This window comes from Equus quagga, chromosome 3 (genome assembly GCF_021613505.1).
Source record: "Equus quagga isolate Etosha38 chromosome 3, UCLA_HA_Equagga_1.0, whole genome shotgun sequence".
Classification (NCBI taxonomy): Eukaryota; Metazoa; Chordata; class Mammalia; order Perissodactyla; family Equidae; genus Equus; species Equus quagga.
The window spans coordinates 31,814,871-31,833,695 of record NC_060269.1 but is presented as its reverse complement, the minus strand read 5'-3'; the positions used below and the strand labels follow the sequence as shown (position 1 = coordinate 31,833,695).

The window sequence follows — 18,825 nt, the reverse complement described above, 5'->3', positions numbered from 1 at the left end:
GTGGGATTGTGTACAAAAAAATGACAAAATATACTATTAATAATATTGACAACCATTACTATAATAATTAATATCAGTATTATTCCATTATATCCTATACACAAAATGATCATGTAGGACTCTATTACAGCTTTAAATATAACCAAGAAAATTCTATAGATTCATCTTGGATGGGGTGGATGGCCAAGTATATTTAATAGGGAGATATACTTATTCTAATTTATCCATGTCAGTTTAAATGTTGAAGTACAAATGCAATCAACTGACTCCATGGGTACCCTAAATAGAATTGCTACATTTTGTGTAGCACCTACCCATACATAAGCAACACTTATGTCTGTTTATTTTGCCTTTCTAGATCACCAAGCTAGAAGAGATAAGTAAAAAGTTGCATTTAAACTGCCTTAGAGCAAGAGCACACATTTTTTTTTTAAATATCGAGGATAAGTGTCTTTGGACAGGTTATGTCTGTTCAGATCATGTTCGCTACTCCCAGTTATCTTGCACCTGACCGCCTTCACTTATATCTGTTATTTGCCTGGCCCTTGCAAGCATTTGAGCATATATCTTATAAACTAGAAAAAAAATGGATTACGTATTTCTCAAACTATCCTTTAGGCATATTATCACAGTAAAAGGAGAGCAACATATGTTTCAATGTTAGATTTTCTGGCAGTGTTTTTATTTGAATGTCCTCTATGGCTGCTTATGGCCTAAAACTTGAGTTAAAACAGAATGACAGATTTCACATTCTTTTGTGAAATTTAAGAATCTAATACAGATTCTCATCCAAATATGTAGTCGTTTTCTACCGCAAAATGGAGGAGGCCCAAGGGGTTATCTGTGGGCAAAGCCAAGAAATATTTTAGAAGACAATTTACAGTACACTCTGATGAATGTTAAGCTGTAGTCTCCTTATGTGCAAACTGGTTCATCAACACCCAGCTTGCAAAGAAGTTATGAGGATTAAATACAATAAGGGATGTAAAGTACATAGTGTCAGACCAGAGTAAGTCTTCAATGAATAGTAAGTCTTCAAACTATTTTATTACTGTGATTAATACTTTTTATTAATAAATGAATGCATGAGGAATTGAGATATTAGAGTTATTAGACAAAGTGTTCTCCAAACTTGACAGTCAAATTTTAAGTGAAATCCCAGTGTATAAAGTAGATATAAAACAATATTTTATTAGTATAGATGCATTTTGTAAGTTCATGTTTTAAAAATATACTTATACTTTCAATCAATGAAAATAAGGAGTTTCCTTTGCTGAACACAAATATGTAAAGTCTGGGCTTATAGATAAGAGTTGCACAATTATATCAGCTCCATCGTGCAATTTAGATTTTATTTGTTTTATTCTTTTATTTGGTGTCTTTATTTGATTTCGGTTTATTTGGTATTTTTATTTTGTGTCTTTATTCCGTTTATATGGTTTCTTCCTCTAGATTGCGAATTTCTCGGGGATGGGGAGCATCGCCAATTCATCTTTTGGATCTGATGCCCAGTAGAATGCATGGTGCATGGTAGGCATCAAAATGTTTTTTAGATAAGTGAATAATCTGCTTAGTGGGGCTTATTGTACCTGAGAAAAATCACTGTGTTTTTAAGGTGAATTGGTAGGTAAAGTGTTAGAGCTTGAAAAGGACGGGAAATAATATAATAAAATAACTGATCTAAAAATAGTGGTTTCTTGATGACGATCTGGAATAACTTTAATCTATTAGTAAAGCTCCTGCTGTACCAGGGAAGAATCTGCTCTTTGAAAAGTCAGAGTGTGTGTGTGTGTGTGTGTGTGTGTGTGCGCGCGCACGCGTGTGCGTGCATATGCATGCTCCTTCATGTGTGTGGGTTTACCAGAGTTGGTGAGGGACAGAGAGAAGGCAATGGGAAGGGAATGAACATTTGTGAGGGCCTGCCATGTGTCAGGCCCTTGCTGAGCACATTGCCTTGAATGTGCTCTACCCTTCTTGAGGATTTTTGCTGCATCAGAGCTTGTTGAAACATGCCCACTGAAATGTTTATCACACTTTGGCAGGTGGAGTATGGAAACCAATTACAAACTATTTGTAAGACTGCGGAGTCAACTTCTGTTTTCTTGAGGCTGAGTAATTTGCAGAGTTCTTTATCACCCCTGTCTTATCGATGAGAACCAGCAATAAAAGGTTGAGGTAAATCAGGAAAAATATGTATCCTTATGGGAACTCACTTAACCTGCTCTATTCTGATAAAAATAACAATAGGTTAGCATTTATTGAACACTGTGGCTTTACTCACATTAACTTGCACTCCCCACAGTTGTGTAAGGTAGGCACTGCTGTTGCCGCCATTTTACAGGGGAGGAAAATGAGGTACAGAGAGGAAATGTAACATGCTCCAGTTGTAGATTTAGGAAGCAGTGGATCCAGGATTCTGAACAAAGTCCTTAAGCACCCGCCACTCTGCATTGCAAGAGGATCTGCTCTTGCAATATGTCTCTTCAAATATCAGCAGCAAAGGTAAGAGGAGACCTTATATTCTTGCCAGTTCCGTGTTGGGGGCTCTTCTTTTGAGCTTCAATTGATGGGAGAGGAAGATCATTGTCTCCTTGAGGGTGGCTTGCAGCCATGGTGCCAGGGGCAAGGTGTGCTCTCCCTGTTGTGATCATGAAGAGTGAAGGTGATTGTTCCAATCCAGGAGGAGGCTGGCTTACAGCAATGTAGGTATCTGTAGGATTCCTCTCTTTACCATTTCTTTCTTTCTTTTTTTTAAGGTGGAAAATATGGTTATTTAGCTCTGGTTGGATCAATCTGTTAAATATATATATATATACATTCACACACATATATACATAATATCTGGAGATTCTATGGTGATTATGAGCACAAAATTACCCAGCAATTGGAAACCTTTAATCATGCACTTTGAACATTCTAGCCAAAAATTTTTTTTGTGGCCTAAAAAACATCATAGGTGGAAGGAAATGTCTGCTGTGTTTTTCCTGAGAGCTTCGGAATCCAATATGCTTCATTTACACAGTCATTTTACATGCATTGGGCACACTTAAAAATTTGGCTTGTCGCTGAATTTTCCACTCAGAACATTCCACGTAAGTAGAAATAAAAGTTAACCTCTGTAAAAGCCACTGGTTAAATCCATCTATAGAAGTTGGCAGCCAAATGTAGAAAAACCACTGTACAGGCTAGATTGTTTTTTCCTCCTGCTGTCTCTGAAGATATATCTTGAGCACAAAATATATTTTATTTTTAGGAAGGATTTGTTTACACTGTATGGTGCCAATGTGCTAAGGTTTATTTGTGTCATGGCTACTTACAATACAGATACTGTGGGACTTTATCTATACTGTAAGAACAATACATTTGAAGAAAATGAGCGCACCCTGGGTGACAACTCTCCATTAAGATAAGCATGCATTAAATCTCCTTCTATGAAGAATCCTCTCTCTCCTAATGGAAGACAGTGTTGGAGACTAGCATTGTGTGACCATGGCAGACTTGTTTGCTGGTCTCTGTAGGGAGGTTCATTTGCAGATCACCCAATATAGAGGCTTAATCTTGGGAAGAGGAAAAAATGCTTTTTGAAAAACACTGGAGGAATTGGTGTTTTCAGCCTGATCATAATTCATTGAAATCACAAAGGGTTCTGTATGAACCATGTTCTTTAAATTAATGGATAGTGAGAAGTCTTTCTTCACCCTTGCGAATCCTTGTAGAAAACATTTGCAGAGAAATTACTGGAGCTGCTCCCCTGTGGGGAGATTAATGATTTAATATGCAAAAGCAGACAACTCACAGTTCCTTTGCTCAATGGCACTCTGAGCTGCACAGTCTTACAGCTTTATTTTCACCTTATAGCTTCTCTTCCTAAAAACTTTTGTAGAGTCAGATAGAGTCACTAATGCAAAACCATATCCTTGGTCTAGACTTGAAGACTCTGCCACATGGAACCACCAAGCAATTTGTGACCTAGATCTGGTGGAATAAATATCTATGTGAAGGTATTGAGATTTTCCTGCTTATCCATGTGAATTTTTGCTTGATTTACCAGCATCCAATTTAGGCACTGGAAAATGGTGTTAAGGGAAGATATATCCTTAGGCCTCTTACCTCTTAGTTTCCAGTAAAAATAGAAATCCAAAAAATAAAAAAAAAGTATTTCCTTTAATGACTCACCACCCAGTCTACTACGCTCATGTGTCTTTTTACTGTCCTCTCCTTCTTCCTGCCTAGCTGAACTATGCCCTGCACCTCCACACTCAATCCTAATTCCTCCTGAAGTCTCAGGATGTCTATATGACTATCAGCCCTTGTCTTCTATATCTTCACTTCTCTGCTCCTCCCTCCAATGAGCAGTGAACATACTCAAGATTTTCACATGTGAAAAAGAATAAAACATCCTCCCTACTGCATATTCCACTCCAGCTACCTTTATTTCTCTTACATGGGAGAGCCAAGTGTCTTGGAGAAGATGTTCAACGTTTCTTATACTTTTCCATTTCATTGTAGTCTACTCGCCACAGCTCCAGTGAAACTGCTTTTGCCAAGGTTGCTAAGACTTTGTGTTGCATTTCACAGGTCTTTCTCTGTCTTTATCTTATTTAACCACTTGGCAATATCAGATTGTGTTAACTATTCCTTTAAAACAATTCTTCCTTTGTTTTTCTTGACACTGAATTCTCCTTCTGTTTAATTTTTGAAAATACAATTTCTTGGATAAAAATGTATATATATTATAAGAAAAAATAATCAAACATGCTTGTGTCCCTCTCTCTTAACTATATCCCTCTCTTACTGGAATTGCAATAAATCCTTAGCTCAAATTGGGTGGGGTTGCTCTCTTATAATGTTGATTATAATCTTCCTATCCAAGAGTACAATGCGTCTCTCTCTTCTTTAGTGTCTTTCAGTACATTTTAAACATTCGCTCTCTAAAGATCCTCTACATTCTGTGTTAGTTTTATTCTTAGACACCTCATTTTTATTGCAGTTATTTAAAATGGTATCTCTTTAAAATTACATTTTCTAGCTATTTGCTAATGGTGTATAGAAATATTATTGATTTTAGTGTATTGATCTTATAATCAGCCACTTTACTAAACTCTCTCATTCTAACATTTTTTTCTGTAGCTTTGCTGTTTTCTAAGTATATTTATTGTAATCAGAGTTTATTGCTAGTAAATGCTCTTGGTTTCTGTTTATCTTAAACTGCCTTTATTTTGGCTTTGCTATTGAATAATAGTGTTATACAATTTTGAGTGGACAGTTTTTCTCTCAGCACTTTGAAGGTATTGTTCCATAGTTTCCTGGCTTCTATTGTTGCTATTGAGAATTTTACTGTCAGTCTAATTGCCCTTTTTTTGTAGGGATCTATCTTTTCTTTCTGGTTAGGATAAAGGGGAACCACAAGCAAGAGTGCAGAAACTCAAGAATAACATCAACAGAACTGCCAGAGAAGGAGAGGTTACTGGAAACTGGGAGAAGGGAAGTTTGTGTAGAGCAGGAGCAGTGTGACCTGTCAAGAGGCACAGCCAGCCCTGGGGACCTCACAGAGAAGGAGCCAAGGTTATAAACATTCAGACTCACCCTCCTTCTCCTTCCGATATCCTGCCTGTGCTCTGCATTGGCCAAACCCAGCCAGAAGCCAGGGGTCATAATATGATTGATGTGATGATAGACACAGGTCAGATAAATACAGAGGGAACAGAGCATGGTGGAAAAGGGTGGAGAGGTTGGACCTGGAGGGTTCAACATAAAATATTTAACCCCATTCTATTTAGTTTTGTTTTTTCTTCAAATTTGGTTTGATCATTTTTGATTGTTCTTGTTCCTTTCTCAAGTTTAAATCCCATCTTTTATTTCTTTAGGCATCTTATGCATAGTTATTTATGTTGTACCTGTTAGGTCTGATATCTTAAGTCTCAAGGCTCTGTAGTTTTTTGTCTTTCTGCCGACTCTTGCCATGCTGGCTTATTTTCTTGAGTTTATGTTCATTTTTTAATGTGAGCATGGTTTTGGCTAAAATTAATCTGTGGGATTAATTAGTTAATTAAAGGACCTGAGTTGAGGATCCTTTTATCCAAAGAGGATTTGAGTTTATTTCTGCAAGATACCATGGACCTCCACGACCTTCTCTGTAAGAGCAGTGTCATTTAAACCTCAGATTCTTGTGAAAGAATAAACTTTATATACAGGTTTTCAGAAAAGGCTATTCTTTTTTTTTTCCCCCTGCGCAGAGCCATGATGGACTCAGACAGATTTCCTCTTCGGTTGCCTTTGTTGATATGTGGAAGTTTTCTAGCCCATGTTTTCCAAACAGCACTTCACTTTTGAGTGTTGCAATTCTAGGTGGGGCTCAGGGTTATCCTTCCCAGGACACAGCTCCCAGACCTTAACACCTATTCTCCCCTGTAATCCAAGGTCTAGTTTCCTGGTATTGAGATTTGTCCTATTCTTTCTTGATTTAGCTTTCACTTTAATTTGCCATTGAAGATTTTCCCTTAATTTCTTGTGGCTCAGCATTTTATGATTCTGCAATTTATCTGAAATCTAGGACTTTGGTGTGAAAGGAGATCGCCAGTTCTCCTGTTTTTTCATTTCTTGTCTTGTCATCCTTTTCCATGTCACTTCCCTGCCTATCCTTTAAATCTGAGGCACTTCAGAGTTCTGTCTAATTTCCTCTTCCTGTATCATTTTACATTTCAAAATAAATTTTTACTTTAATTCACCGCCAACTGTAATCTGTGTGGGCAGCGATTGTGTTAATATTTTTCGCCAATACCTCCCTAGTGTTTAGCATAATCTCTAGCACATAGTAAGTGTCCAGTTCATATTTGTTGGATGAATGAGTGAATGGAAGAACTGTTAATGCGTCTAATAGAGAGTGATTACTTTATTGTACTACAGGTGGGAGGGGTTGGCACAGTGATGCTACTATAATGGATAAATACTTTCATTTTACTTCAGTTTCTTGAAGTTTTCACTTCTCATCAGGAAATATATCGTTTCCTTTGGGTTTGTCTCTACCTTCATGTTGCAGGCAACGTTAAGTATTTTTTACTTCCCCTTTAAAAATCATATATGTCTGTAGTACGCGTGGACATGTAGAATTCTAAACAGCTTCAGTCAGTAATGGGATGTTTCTTTCTGCTGAGGGGATGGTTTACATCCCTCCTGGTGAATAGTAACAAATTATTATTGGCCTTTTATCCAATTAATATGAGGACCTTCTAGTTTGCATGTGGCTTTATTAAATTTGACGGTTAGGCTTGAAGACTTAGCTGAAATTAACTTCTGGTAATATTCAGAGCATGTAACACCTGAACATACAGGAAAGCACTTTAAGCGTATAGGGGTAGAGGGCTCAGATGAAATCTGTCTTTATCAATATTGCACAGCTTTTATGCTAACAGCACGGGACTGGCTCCTGTCTGAAGATGCTTTCGCAAAGAACGCTGTGAAGAACAAGCTACTGCTGTGTAGAGGCAAACCAAAGGCTGGCTCTCAAAATAAAGAACTCTGGCTTTTCCAAACAAGAGGTGACTGACCTTGAAAGCCAGTGACTGTTAGAAGCAGTAAGACAAGACCTGATTTGTGTTCTACAGTGAGCCTTGAAAACAGTGGAGGGGGAGATGACTTTGGGAGTAACAGTACAGAAAGGCACCAGTAGGCCTTTGGACAAAGAGATGCTGCTGCAAATCTCAGTAGCTGCAAAGCTAAAGCTGTTGCAATGACAGTGACAAGCTTCTAACTTCTTTTAAAGATGAGAATGGTCATTGTACTTTATCTTGGCTATTTTAGAGAGCTTACTGGGTTATTTAGTTTTCCTGTATGTCAGGAGCTGGAGAGTTGAGTTTGTGAAGACCACGGTGGAAAGAGCTCTTGTCAAAGTGAATAGAAACACAGGCTTAGCTGCCTGTGAGTTTTCACAGGGAGACACAGTTGAAAAGAACAGCGTTATAGAGGAGGACACTGCAACCAAAATATGAAAGGACAGATTTCGTGCAATTTTAAGAGATGAGAGTGGGAAAGATTTTCCCTTTGTTTTGCTTGTTTGTGTTGGAGTTTAAGAAAACAATTTAGTGTTAGGAGGATGAAAATGGGGACAGGGCTCAGTGTCTACTAGGACTTGGAGATTTGGGGACAGCAGGCAACGTCTCTAGGAGCAAACCTAAAGGACAGGCACCTGTCAGGTAAAATGCTGGAACTAATGCTGTTAATTCTTTTGTGGCATTGTCCTGAAATATAAGAATATTCAAAATGAAGAACTTGTTTTATGAAATTTAAGGGTATATTAGCCTCATTACCTCATGCAGCCAAATAAATTTATGAATTTAACCTGTTATGTTTAAGGAAAAGGATTTACCCTCCTCAAATTTTGGCTGTGAGGCCTGGAAAAAGAAAAATGTGGTAACTGTTTCTCATACACATGTGTATTTCACAGATGAATCTGTTAACTTGCATTCAAGCTACTTGAATTGAAATTACAGTTGAGCCTGTTAATGAAAAATGGGCCACATAATCAAATTAAAAAGAAGTATCTAAAACAAGGAACATAAAAATAAGAATGTGCGAAAAGAAGTTTTTATTTTCCACATCTGTAAAAATAAGAGATAGATAAAGTGTCACTGAGGTCTCTTCTGGCTTGAGCATTGTGTGGCTTTGGGAATCTACAGTTTGCATTTTCTTTCCCTTTTCTTCTTTGCCGTGCCCTACACTACAGCCAAGCAAGACTACTTGGTTTTTCCCAAGCACACTCCCTGCTTGTTCATATTTTCCCCTTTCAGAGGGCTCTTCCTTCCCAAGTCTGTCTCCCCAAATTCTACCCACCTTTAAGGTCCAGCCCAGGTCATATGCCACTCTTCCACGAGGCTGGCCCCCACTTCCCTGGCTGAGAATGATCTAGGTGCGATGCACCAAGGCACTTGTGGTTTCGTTATAATATTTTTCACATGCTTCTTTGTATTATGCTTGTTTGTTTACATGCCCATCTACTAGATTATAAACTTCTTGGGGTCAGGGGTTCCATTGATTCTCAGTTATATACAGTGTTGTGCTTTACACATAATAGGCACTTTGTATTTACGCATTGAATTGAAAGTTGAGTAAAGAAAACAATTTGCTGGTAGATTAAAGCCAACCAGATAAAGTTATAGTAAAATCTTAAACTTATGTAATACGTTTAGTGAAAATAAATTCTATGATCTAGAGTCAAAAACAAGTAATGGGAACTTTTTTCCCCATCTCTATTTCCAGATGAGAAGTTAGATTATCAGTACTCATATTAAAGTGATTCTAGTAACCACATTCCCTCTTGAAAAAGTACTAAGGCTTCTAGAATTCAAAAGAAATAATATAACCTATCATATTCACAAAATGAAAATAACTGTGACCTTTAAAATGTCAAAAGAAGCATGGTTCCTAGAAGAGTCTGACCTGTAGTTTAGCTCACCAAAGAGACTAGCACACAAATCCAAGGTTACAGTGCTATTACACCAAATTGCCATTAGATTTTTCCCCCTTCCGTATGTTTCCTAGCTTCACAGTCTCTGGTGCTAAAATGGAAATGACTTAAAAAAAAAAGTCCTCAACACTTTCTCAAGAAATGTGCCTCCAAACCCAAAGACAAAGATTTCCATTTTGAACTATTTCTAATTTATATCATTCAAATGAAGGTATAATCTTTTTAGTTCTAAACTTTTTTCTTTAAACAAAGAAAGGATCCTCTTGATTTAAAATTTTCATTGTTATAAATTGCAATAATGTTAAGGTGATCAACTATCTTTTTGAGAGGGAGGCGTTGAAACTCTGTATTGGAATAAAGGACTGGGGAAATGAATCAGTGCTGAGATGGTTGTGACAGCTCATAACCAAAGAAATTCACTCTTCTGATATTGTAGAGAGAAAGATTTGGATTGTATCTTTGGAGGGGGTGACTCATTCCAGAAAAGCCATAGCTCTTGGGGTTGGAGTTAGGGTTATGGTTAATTCTAAATTTCAAAGTAATCGCTTATTTAATTGAGTGGGTTCAAGAGAACACTACTTCTTAGTGTTCTAGGGAATTTTAAAGCCAAGAGCGTTTAGAGGAAGGAAGCGGTAGTTTAGGAAAAGAGCCTAGAGGACTGACTGCTCCTGCACAGTGGCAGCCTTTGCCTTCTCATTGGAAACTTCCAGAGTAAGGGAACGGGTTTTATCCTAAAGCAATGTCAGTCCAAATGGAACAAACAAAAGTCTTTTGTGTCCCAAGGCAGAAGTCTTTTGTAAATTGGTGTTGAAAGTAGAGGTCATTTGGAAGAGAATATATTTAGTGATTTAGATGATCTGTAAACAAAAATAAAGCACTTTAATGAAAAATATGTCTTCACTTAAAACTATTGAGATGGATAGAAATTCAGTCTATGCTTTTGAAAAGCCTATACATTCAAATTGTGTCATTACCTCTACTCAAGTGGATTGTTTCAGGAGTGGATAGGTTCTACCATATTCTTGAGGTATTTTATGTCTTAATTGGTTTTTATTCACTAGAAGAAACCCTACACTTTCAGAAGAGGTATAAATACCGTGAGAGAGGAATAAAGGAGCAATACCATCACTATATTGTGTTATCACAGAAAGTTTCGTCTCTTTTATGAATTGGGAAAAATACCTTGAGAAGCTGTGAGGTAGCAGTAGCTTTTGAATGACAGAATGTGAAAACTTTGCAGAGAAAATATGGTAGTCATTGGTTCCACTTACCAAATACTTCTGGCTCTCCACCTTCTGAGCTATCATAGGATTGCAAGTGACTAGTTCTGACCAGTGACTTGTGAGTAAAAATGGCATCTGTGTCACTTCTTTACCTGAGCGTTTAGCTGCCGGTGAGCACCCTTCAGATCTCTCTTTTTCCCTTTGCTTGGGTCACTGACATCTTTTGAGGTGGTGGCTGCTCCATCAACACAGATCCAGTATTAGGGGATGTGGAGCAGGTCCCCGAGCCAAGCCGTGATGAACATGTGAGTGAATGAGAAAGAAACCTTTGTATGAAGACAGGAAGATTTAGGAGTTGTTTGTTAATATGGTGTAACCTTGCATATTTTGAGTGATAGAGAAAGAATTCCAAATCGTAGGACCGGGTTACAATGTAAAAAAAAAAGATGGGATGTCCAACTTCACTGGTATTGTTGAGAAGACCCAAGTCAGGATTATCATGTCCTGGAAGGCAGTATAACCTATTGGTTAAGGGCTTCCAGGTCCTTGAAGGCAGAATCTAAGCCATTATTTCCCCATAGATAAAATGGGATTGCTTATCTTAGTACTTATCTACTGAAGTTGTGACGATTCAGTAAGGTAATACTCTTAAGGCGCTTCACACAGTGCCACGTAATTAACATGCAGCGAGCGTTAGTTTTTATTGTTATAGCTGTAAGGAATCTTGAATTTGTCTGGTCAAACTTCCCAGACAGTTGAGGAATCACTTTTACGATATCTCTGATAGGCAGTCTTCCTGCTTTACTGGACGTCCCCAGTGACAGGAGCTCACTGCCTTCTGAGTCAGGCTGACATTTTTCCGTATATGGAAACAAAGGCTGTCTTCCCATAGTTCCCACTTATTGGTTCTCGTCCTGGCCTTTATGGACGCTCAGAGCAAAATCTAATCTTCCTTCCACAGAATAGTGCCCTTTCCTTTAGCCAGTCTTTAGGTGATAAGACTTCCAGATGCTTTCACTTCTTCAGATGCACTGTGATATGTCAGTGACCCATTTACGCTGTGTTTACAGACCTGAACACAGGACTGCTGGGCCTGTGACATCCATGACGCGTAACAGTCAAGCTTGCATTTAGTGGGTGCTCACTACCTGCCAGACTGTGTCCTCTCTACAATTCTATGAGGTAATTTTTGTTATTCTCTCCATTTTATATTTAAGAAACTGAGAAAAGTAAAAATGCATAATTCTACCTGTTTATTAATAAGATTGTTGAATACATAAGAAGATATTTGTATATATAGTTATAACTGGAAATTCACAGAATAAACTGTAAAAAAAAATGTTAAATCAGACAACATACTTGATGGCAATTCAAAAAAGAAAATATGATAATATATTAATATTAGTCAGATAAACCAATAATATAATGTAGTAAATGTGTGTTTTTATCTGATTTATCAGTAACTTCTTGGGTTATTCTAAGCAATAAAGAAAGAACATTGTCCTCCAAAAAAGGCATAGCCACCTTGTGGTGTCATTTTAATTAAGGCAATGTGTATTTCTAACATAATGTGTGAAAATAGAAAACTGACTGAAATATAAATCTAACTATTCCATGAGAAAGTAGTATATAAATCCAATAAATAAATGCACTCAAGAGAGTTTAGGCTCAAGAGAATGTAATAAATACTATATCTTCATTGAAGTTTTTATAATGTTATTACTAAAAAATGTAGACTAAAAATAAAAAAGCAATTGACCAAGTTCTCAAGAGGTGTTTTACTTCCTAAGAGAAATAACTGACCAGACAGAAGCAAGCCTGCATATTGTGAGGATAATTCACACAGTTTGCTAATAAAATGCAAGAGACAGATTAAATTCTTAACTGACTATAACCAATATAAAGTTATAATAGAAACCATGAAATAGAGTCCTCTTAAAATCCATCAAATACACTAGACCAACTTCATAAAACAAAAAATTTAAATTAGAATAAAAGAACTCTGAGTTGGCTAAATAAATGATTTCTTTAAGCTTAAGAGTCAACTTTTATACATTAAAAGATTAAGAACAAATACAGAACAAAAGCAACCCAACCAAGTATACATGCAGAAAAGGAACAAAAGACAAAAGTGCTATGGTACATTGCAATCATTCACTTGAATCAGGCATGCCCATTTTCCTTCCCAATACCGTCACAGCATGGATGGGCAATGAAGTCCACTCAAACAGGAAACGTTCTTCCTCTGCACACAATATCTTCATAGCTCTATGAACTTAGAATCTGTTAAATTCAAGTGGCCTTAAAATGAGATGGAATTTATTCCAATTTAATTTAAGCCATTCTAATTTTGGATTTTAAGTCAATAGACTAACCTGGACTTATACTGTTTCATGTTCAGTTTTCAGAAGCAGAGTCCAAGATGGAGATTCAGGTGCCGTGATTTACTGAGGGGATGCTCTGCAGGAAGAAGCTGTAAGGGAAGAGGTGATGCAGGCTAGTGAAGGGAGAAGAATGGAGCAAGGATGTATTTTAAAGTAAATTTTAGTCTTGGCTACGTGTGGGGTAAATTCTAGCCTTGGCTAGATGTAGATTGGCTATAGGAGTGAAAGGAGGGACTATGCAGGCAGAAACCACACTATAAACCACACCACACTTTGTCACCCAAGGATGTCAGTCAGTCATTGGTGTGGGCTGTATGTGTGTGTGTGGCGTGTGTGTGAAGTAGCTTCTGTCTACATTGGCCCAGTAAGGGGAGATCTGGACAGGACATAGACACAGCCTAGTATGTACATTTGAATTTTACTTTCATCAACTTTTAAGGCCTTCAGGAATACCTTGTCTGTATGCCTTGCTGGGGAGGAGGAGGAATGCAGATAGAAAGTGTGGCCTAAAAATTATACTGGTGTTTCATCCAGATTGGCAGATAGCTGTGGATTTAGGTGAAATAGGTAAAAGTCTTCATTTAGAAATCCAGTTTCATTATTCCCTGAGACTCTGAATTTTCTAGTTGCCATTTTAAGACCTCCCACTTTATGTTCTTAGTTTCTTTCCCTTGTTGCTTGGAGTGACTCAAATGCCAACCAGACCCTCTGTTCTGCTGTCAGCGGGCTACAAGACTTTGCAAATTGGCTTGAAAGAAATGGATCAAACACCTCAGCACAGTTTCCCCAGGCCATGTGATGAGAACAGGAGAGCCCTGGAGACAGCCCTTTAGGCCTGTTGGAGTTTGAAAATGTTGTTTATTCAAACTGCTAAATGTTTACTTTCATCAGTATATACTCCCTCCTCAATTCTTGATCTTTCTTCTGCTCCAAAGCATTTGAGTCCAAGATGGCTGGGAGCATGGATGTCTGAGTCACTCTTCCTTCTAGGGCAAATACTGCACACAGCACAGAACTGAGAATCATTTATTCCCTAATAAAGATTCATTGTGAGCCCATGAGAGCCAGGTGCTCTTCAAGGTGCTGGGCATGTGGTAATAAACCAAACTGGCAAAGTCCCCATCCTCATGGCATTCACATGCTAGTGGATGGAAAACCCTTAAGCAAATATAATAATATATCAGCAGGAGAGGTACAGTATGGATAAAAATAAAACAGGATGAAGAGTTAAGGAATATTGGGTGGTTGCTATTTTATTCAGACTTGTGATACAGGAACAGTTGAGCAGTGACCAACAGAGCCATGGGGTTGGTGGGGAGAAGAGAGTTCCAAGTATCAGGCACAGCACTCAAAAGTGTGGAGAGGCATCCTACTGAGAGAACAATGTGTAGAGAGCAACCTGCTCAGGGAATAACAGGGCTTCCAGGATGGGATGGGGGCTGGGGCTATGCCCAGGAGCTCACCTAGCCACTTTCTCCTTTTCATTGCTAATGTTATATTGATTTTTATTTTTATGTCATCAATGCCATTTTTACAATAAAGACTTTGAAGCATACAACTGACTTTATTCAAAGTTTGGTTCCTACAGGAATTGTAATTCTACTGAAATGTAGGTATAGATAGAATTGGAAATACACACACACATGTATATGTAAATTGCCTTCCTTTTTTTGTAGAAAAACCAGGCCCTGGAATAGCCTCTGATAAGAAAAAGCCATGGAAATTTTACTTTGGTAAAAAGGCCAATAATAGAATCAAAAGCTGGCCTCATGTTGTTTCTGAGAAAGCCGGCCTTACTCAAGGAAGGCATAACAGTCTTTGAAATTTGGGTGATATTAGAGAGGAAAGGAAATGCTGGCAAGGGAAGGGGATTGGACTGGACTCAGGGGCTCCCCACAGTTCAAGGTGCTTCTCTCACACGTGTCCTTATATTGCCAGGGGGAGCTGGTTTCTTACCATCTTTTCATTCTTTAGCAGTGTTGAAGTTCCATTTTCTCACTATTTTTGACTACTCGACTCTTTTCCTGTCCTGTTTCTTTCTTGTTGTTTCAGGGCTCTCTCTCTTGCTTTGTCTCTCTTACTTTCTCCTTTTCCCTCCCCAGGTCTGGAAAGGTCGCTGTTTATTTTTCTAATTTCAGTGAAAGGAAACCAAAAGACTCACCCATATGTTTATCTAAGAAGTTCCAATTTCCTGGTGTCTTTTGTTGTCCGTTTGGTTTCCTTTTTATGTCAATATATAGCAGTCATAAAGTAGGTTTAGATGTTTTTATTTTTTTTAGTTCAAATACATCTGGAATATAAAGTGGCACAGATATGGTGATGGAAGAGACCCAAGAAATGTTAATGTTAAGGCATTTAAAAAGGATTTAATTCTACTTGAAAGCTGACTTCCTGGGTGCTGTGCTGCAAGGGAGTCTTAATCCCTGGCTCCATGGTTTATGTGGGTTGGCAAGCTAAGCATTTAATCAGTTAGTCACCACTCTGCTAAGGGCCTGTTGTGGCCCAGGTATTATTGTCGGCCTGTCACCTCCCTGGACATGCCTCTTGGGATGGAGATGAATTGGATGCATCAAAAGTATAAAAAGGCTGGGGAAGTCTGAAGCAGCTGCATGTTCAAAGATTAAAGCACTTCATATGCAGTTTGACTTTGAAAAGGGGAAAGCACGGGAGTGAGGAGGCTGGCAGCAGACAGCTGGCTTGTGTTTTGGAAACCTATTAGGTCTGTGACTGATAATTTCATTTCACACGTCTTTAGTTTTATGTTGCTTTTTAACCACGGCTGGAAACTTCACTAAAAACTTTTATCCTATTATCAGAATGATCAACCCCCTTGCTGAATGAATGAGTGCAATGCAAGGTATAGGAACAGGCCTATAAACAACCGAGAAAATAAATCCCATCTTAATTGTTTGTGCTTTACAATTTTTCATCTAGGTCAGCCATTTTGATATGGAAGGCCTGGTGTGTATCAGCGTCTTAAAGGCTTCTATTTAAATGGAATCTATTCTTGTAGAAATTCTTGTTTGTGGCTATATCTGTCTTGCACCCCTGTGTTGGTTTCCTAGGGCTGCTAGGACAAAGTGCCAAAAACTTGGTGACTTAGAACAACAGAAATGGATTCTCTCACCATTCTGGAGCCAGAAGTCTGGAATCAAGGTGTTATACAGAGCTGTGCTCTCTCTGAAAGCTCTGTAAGGGCGTTCTTCCTTCCTTCTCCTGCTCTTCATAGTTGCTCACCATCCTTGGCATTCCTGGCTCACCCTAATCCAGTCTAACCTCATCTTAATTTAATTAATTAAATCTGCAAAGACCCTATTTCCAAATAAGGTTGCATTGTGAGGTTCAGATAGATATTAATTTTGGAGAGACACTACTCAACCCAGTAACCCCCATCTCACTAGATTAAAAGCCTTTATGAAAAGACAGGACTGTATTTTATTTGTTTATGTATATCTACAGTGGCACTTGGAACTCAGCAGTTGCTTAATAAATGGTTGTTAAATAAAATGATGGTTGTACTTGGAACATTCAAATGTACTATAAAGAAAAAATAACCAGAAATTTAAATGGTACCCAAGAACATTTCTATATATATAATACACACATACACACATATATATGTATATTTTTATATATGATTTTCTAAAGAAGTTAGGCACCATGGAATATTGTTACTATTTGTGTTTTCAAGATGGAAAATAGTTTAAGCCTAAAGGAAATGACTAAGTAGATCCTTTTCCTTTCTCCCACTCTTAACATTTCCTGTAACAGGATATTTAACATAAGGGTATAGAAAGTATAAATACATACTCAATTAAATATTTAAAGAGTATCATCACAATGTTCTTGATGAAATCATTTCTTATGCAATGAAAATTGGCAACTTGGAGTTTAACCTGCTTTAATCTGTTCTGAGAATTTTCTCCTCTGAAAGTCACAACCCTAAGAATGGAGGGTAGCAAAAAATTCCTTTAGTAAGATATCTATGCCTAAAGACTCAATCATGGGTACAGAGGTGGGGATATTTCCCCAAGAGGGCCTACCCAGGAAGAGATGGGGAAGCCATGCATCGGGAGTGGTCCTGATCACTTTTCTAACATTAGTCTGCTGCCACAGAAACAATGATGGTGACACAAATTTATCATTATGACTTCACAATAGAGAGTGGAACCTTAATTTCTTTACACAGTAGGTGGACAAGATCTGCTGTGAAGGGAAAAGAAAAAGTCTTGTTTGAGTCCAAAGCCAGCAATTTTACAAAAGTGAAGAGAAAATAACTCCCAATGGAAGAAAAATGGGATTTTCTGCAGTAGGTTTTCACCTATCCTTTAAAGCAGGACATCTTAATTTTTGAAATATGTCTTCAGCAATACACTTGATTTGTAACAAAGAAAAATACATAGAGAATGAAGCTAATGCATATAAAAACAAGTATAGAATTAGCTTATGTTTTGTCAAGTTTACTTACCTAATTTAACCTAATTTGTACCTAGTAAGGTTAAAAATCTAATGAGAAGTCTCTGCAGAAGGATGTAGTTCAATTGGGATGTCAGATTTGTTCTTCTCATCACAGCTTACATTGAATAGAGTGAAAGCATGAACAGTAATTGTTTTGTTAAACTGAAACATGAGTGGCACAATACATTTGTATTTGTATAACTTTTGTTAAACTTTCTATTTTAGAGCAGTTTTGGATTTGCAGAAAAATTATGAAGTAATACAGAATTCCCATGGACTTCACACTCAGTTTCCCCTATTAATAACACCTTAAGTTATTATGGTACATTTGCTAAAGTTAACGGACCAATATTGATTCATTATTATTAACTAAAGTCCATACTTTATTCATATCTCCTTAGTTTTTATCTAATATTCTTTTTCTGTTCCAAGATTGTATCTAGGATACCACATTACATTTTAGTTGTAATGTCTCCCGAGTCTCCTCTTGGCTGTGACAGTTTTCTCAGACTTGACTTGTTTTTGATGACCTTGACAGTTTCCAGGAATACTAGTTGGGTATATTGTAAGATGCCACTCTATTGGAATTTGATATTTTCTCATGATTTGACTGGGTTAATGGGTTCTTGGGAGGGAGACCACAGAAGTAAGATGCCATTCTCATCACATCATATCAGGAGCACCTGCTATCCACATGTCTTAACGCTTGTTGAGGTTAACCTTGATCACCTGGTGAGGGAGTGTTTGTCAGATTTCTCCCCTGTAAAGTTACTCTCTAACCCCCTTTCCATGTTGTACTCTTTGGAAGTGAGTTACTCTGTGCAGTCCACACTTAAAGAGTCCTGGGAGGCAGGGGTTCTGTGCCATGTCCTTGAGGGTAGAGTATCCTACACACATTATTTGGAATTTTTCTGCACGAGAAAATTGTCTCTTCTCCTTTGTATACTGATTTATTCAATCATTTATTTATGTTAGTGTGGACTTGTGGATTACAATCCCATATTACTTTATGAATTTTGTTGCTTAAATTGTTCCACCTTTGGCCACTTGGAACCCTTTCAGTTGGTTCCTGTGTCCTGAGTATAGTTTTTAGGTAGGACACGTCGAGTTTTAATAGTCCATGGCATTACTTTCCCTTTTCATACAATAACTAGATAAAATAATTTTGAAGAAGAGGACAGATTATTTAGCCATGGTAGCAATAGGTAGCTAGACCAGTTAGTAATATCCATTTTCTATCTTTCTTTTCATTTTTATCTTAGCATTTTGTTAATTTATAATCAAGACAAATAGACAT

At 37.6% G+C, this 18,825-nt stretch overlaps 1 protein-coding gene across 1 annotated transcript in view; it reads left to right on the top strand.

The window, feature by feature from the left end:
• The window catches only part of INPP4B (inositol polyphosphate-4-phosphatase type II B), a 749,608-nt gene that overhangs the window by 18,934 nt on the left and 711,849 nt on the right, over positions 1–18,825 (top strand). Inside the window, exon 2 of the mRNA XM_046657053.1 lies at positions 11,757–11,868. The gene's annotated coding sequence lies outside the window, so the exon portion shown is untranslated. The remainder of the gene's footprint in view (positions 1–11,756; positions 11,869–18,825) is intronic.